Raw genomic sequence first — 4,391 nt, 5'->3', positions numbered from 1 at the left:
CTGTCCTTAACACGGATCAGTCGTCCTGTCCCCTTGGCAGAAAAACAGCCCCATAGCATGATGTTTCCACCCCCATGCTTCACAGTAGGTATGGTGTTCTTGGGATGCAACTCAGTATTCTTCTTCCTCCAAACACGACGAGTTGAGTTTATACCAAAAAGTTCTACTTTGGTTTCATCTGACCACATGACATTCTCCCAATCCTCTGCTGTATCATCCATGTGCTCTCTGGCAAACTTCAGACGGGCCTGGACATGCACTGGCTTCAGCAGCGGAACACGTCTGGCACTGCGGGATTTGATTCCCTGCCGTTGTAGTGTGTTACTGATGGTGACCTTTGTTACTTTGGTCCCAGCTCTCTGCAGGTCATTCACCAGGTCCCCCCGTGTGGTTCTGGGATCTTTGCTCACCGTTCTCATGATCATTTTGACCCCACGGGATGAGATCTTGCGTGGAGCCCCAGATCGAGGGAGATTATCAGTGGTCTTGTATGTCTTCCATTTTCTGATGATTGCTCCCACAGTTGATTTTTTCACACCAAGCTGCTTGCATATTGTAGATTCACTCTTCCCAGTCTGGTGCAGGTCTACAATACTTTTCCTGGTGTCCTTCGAAAGCTCTTTGGTCTTGGCCATGGCGGAGTTTGGAGTCTGACTGTTTGAGGCTGTGGACAGGTGTCTTTTATACAGATGATGAGTTCAAACAGGTGCCATTCATACAGGTAACGAGTGGGGGACAGAAAAGCTTCTTACAGAGGATGTTACAGGTCTGTGAGAGCCAGAGATTTTCCTTGTTTGAGGTGACCAAATACTTATTTTCCACCCTGATTTATGAATAAATTCTTTACAAATCCTACCATGTGAATTCATGGATTTTTTTTTCACATTCTGTCTCTCACAGTTGAAGTGTACCTCTGGTGCAAATTACTGACCTCTGTCATCATTTTAAGTGGGGGTACTTGCACAATCGGTGGCTGACTAAATACTTTTTTGCCCCACTGTATATAAATAAAGAGTATACAAAAGGGATAAATAGAATAAATAGGAATGAGAATACAAGGGAATTGTACATTTCAAGTATTGAAGTCTATTGCACCGTTGGTTATTAACAAAAAGTATTGCACAATGAAAAGGCACTACAGCTTACTTGTTCCCCCCTCATTTGTCCCCGTTTCCCCTCCCTCTCCCCTCCAGAGAGGAGTTAAACAGTTTGATGGCGTGTGGGACAAAGGAGTTTTTAAGTCTGTTGGTTCTTGTCTTTGGGAGAAGCAACCTGTCACTGAACAGACAGACACCCATGCTCGTAACCCCCCTCCCGGAATTGCCCCTCCGTCTCCAATCCTGGTATACACACACAACACAGCAAACGGTCAATGCTCTCTCTCGCTCTCTCTCACACAGGCAATATCTTTACCTCGTGCACAGTTCGAAAATACTACCAGGTTTAGTGGAATATTCCAGCTCTGACTGCCATTCGGCATCTTTCCTTTCATCTGAATGTCTTCTTAAGAGGTGGTGTTTGGCAATAACTTTATGAGCATTTATACTGGGATTATACCAGATTATACACCTCTGTGGTGCTTGACGTCATGTTGAAACCTGTTAGATTCTAATATTATTTTATGCCATGTTATACCCCTAATTAAAGATTGTGAATTATTATGTAGTTTTAGTTTGCATTATTCTCCTGAATTAGAAGAAGCTGATAACTATTGCATTAGTTAAACTGATTTGCATTACATTAAACTGCTGACTTGTTGTGAATGAATGATATTGTTTTATGATGCATTATATTGCTGAGTTATAAGAAATACTGTTCGCAGAAGGTTATTGTCTAATTTGTCTGAGTAGAAGAGAACAGAGTGTGCTGGAGTTTTCTGCCCCATTTCAGCAGGAGCAGATAAACAGGGAGCCAAGGTCGTAGCTCAGGCGCTGTGTGAAAGAGAGCATGTGAATGTTTAGGCTTTTTATGATAAGGTGGAGGCACCAGAGGCTATAAAAGTTTGAGCAATGCTCCACCATTTTGAGATTTTGAGGCTGTCTGCATCAGTGTCCATCTCCCACGTGTGTGATCATTAAATCATCGTTTGACTCAACCCGACCGGACCAGTGTTGTTATTGTGGTTTTTTCTCTTGTCTCCATCCCCAATATTTTGAACCTTAACACATGGCATAAAATAATATTAGAATCTAACAATTCCCCCTGATGAGGTCATTAGAATAATGACCTCACAAACACCCTGTAGCCCAGTGTGGCCGGGTTCATCTCTTCTCACTCCTGAGGTCCTTTGTCCCCCTGACGGGCAAACCATATGTAAGATGACCTCTGTGTTTGCGCAAGTCAGGTGCAAGACAAACTATTACTACAAGGATAGCAGGTCCAGATGACACTCCCCTGTTCTCCCACAGCTTTATTTGGTGTTCCCTTATACCATTCAGACGTAGACTAGAACCTCTGTCCGAAGAGCTCTTAACCTTTATTTTATTGCTGCAGCTACCAGTGTCGTCCAGTTGGGTGATCCTCTGTTCTTCTTACTTCAACCTCAGGGGTTAGACAACCCTTCAGTCGTGACACAGATCAGGGGATTATTCTGCCCCTATTTCAAACAACGATCTGTGTATTCTCCAGAAAAAGGAACAGGAAGGTGTCCCCTTTTTGCCCAAAAGCCTCTCGAACTTCGTTGGTCTGGTGTTCCCGGATTTCCGCCAACCCCTTCATGGTTATTGCTGTGTTTATGGGATCCATCCTTTTGTGGTGACTAGCTGGAGCCCAAACGCCATGACCCTTGGACCCAGTTGATGTCTCGGCAGTCACTGTGTCTGACTCTGCTACGGAGGATCCTCGCATCTCTGTGACCTCGTCTGGTGTCTGTTCCTTTCTCTGTAAGAGACAGAAAACCAAAACACCTCTCTTCCTAACCCTAATAATCTAATGTTGTTATCTACTGACCTTTTAGTGATTCAGAATTGGTCTAAACATTCAGAATGTCCCAGGGACTTATTCTAATCATATCTTATGTTTATGTAAGCATGTTTGCATTTAGCCCTCCGCACTCAAGGCATTTCCTACACTTTATCAGTCCGGACAGTCACGCCGAACGAAGCTTCTGACCTTCAAAAGGCCGAGTGCCAACTCGTTATAAGCACATTTGCAAGGTGTGTCTGAAAATTATTGAAACCCCTCTTTTTAACAAAAGACAAAAAATTAACAAATCTTCTAAACGCTATTCAGTTCATTTCAATGAGTAATGATTAAACATGAAAGTGATAGTTTATGCTTTTTCACTGATTCTCTAAAAGGTCCGTCTTCTCGGACCGCTATTAGCTTAAGCTTTACCATTCCTAAATTATTAAAGACACAAATGAAGTTATAAAATGTTCAAATAATCCTTGTTTGATGTTAAAGCTCAACTTTCCCCCCTTTTTTGACACATTCCAATGTGTCAAATCAACGGAGCTAGAACATTCAAAAAAAAAAAAAAAAAAAGTTAGGCAGCTACAAAGTTTCCCAGACTCTTAAGGTGATCCGCGTGTAACGTTCTGACTCAGGTATTTAATATTTTAATAAATCTCGTTTAATTAACTGCCACTATTTAAACTAACCTTAAAGACATAATTGAAGAAAATATCACAAAGAATAACATGATATCAGTGTTTTGTAAGCGCGTGCGGCCTTCTATGCTCGAAGCCTTTTCCCTCAATAGATCAGTCAGACATCGCGCTGGCTGTAGCTTTTAACCCTTATTAACTTGAGCACAACTCTACAATGAGCAACAAGTTGCAATATGTATGAAAATGATCATGGTTACACCTGCAATGAAAAATTATATCATTATCCTAACACCTGTAAATGGAAGATTCATCAGAAGTTATAACAATCACAGGAACACAGATGTTAGTATAAGGTCAAAAGCTTCAATAAATGATCATCAATGCAATGCTTGTTGCATGATTCTCATACAATAATAATGCTGACATTGAAAATAACAGTATAACACCCCCTTTTGTCCCGTTTCACTTGACACCTAAACGTTTATAAATGCCTCTCTAATTCTTGATTTTATTTCCCCCTTTTCTCCCCTTACTGACCACAGCAGGGGGATCTTAGTTTTGAATCAGCCATGAATCCAGCTCACCTGATTCATCAGTGAGCTCCACCATCACTGGCGTCTGACAGGGTGGCGCTGCATACTCTTCCTTTAATATCACTATTTTCAACCTGTTAATGAGAGTGTTTAAACCTGAAGTCGGCTACGTCCACAACAAGTCAATACAGCTGTAAATGTGGCCAATTATCAATCTATTACCAATCAATAACAACAGATAACTTCTATTTTATGCATGCTTTTAATCAACCACTCACCCAGAGGATCTCCAATCCCAGGAAATGCC

Source organism: Aulonocara sp. 'chitande type north' Nkhata Bay, linkage group LG15 (genome assembly GCF_057382095.1).
Source record: "Aulonocara sp. 'chitande type north' Nkhata Bay isolate Kocher_YH1m ecotype deep benthic linkage group LG15, A_spYH_male_GT1.1, whole genome shotgun sequence".
NCBI lineage: Eukaryota > Metazoa > Chordata > Actinopteri > Cichliformes > Cichlidae > Aulonocara > Aulonocara sp. 'chitande type north' Nkhata Bay.
The sequence above is the reverse complement of the archived record's forward strand: the minus strand, read 5'-3'. Positions refer to the sequence as shown.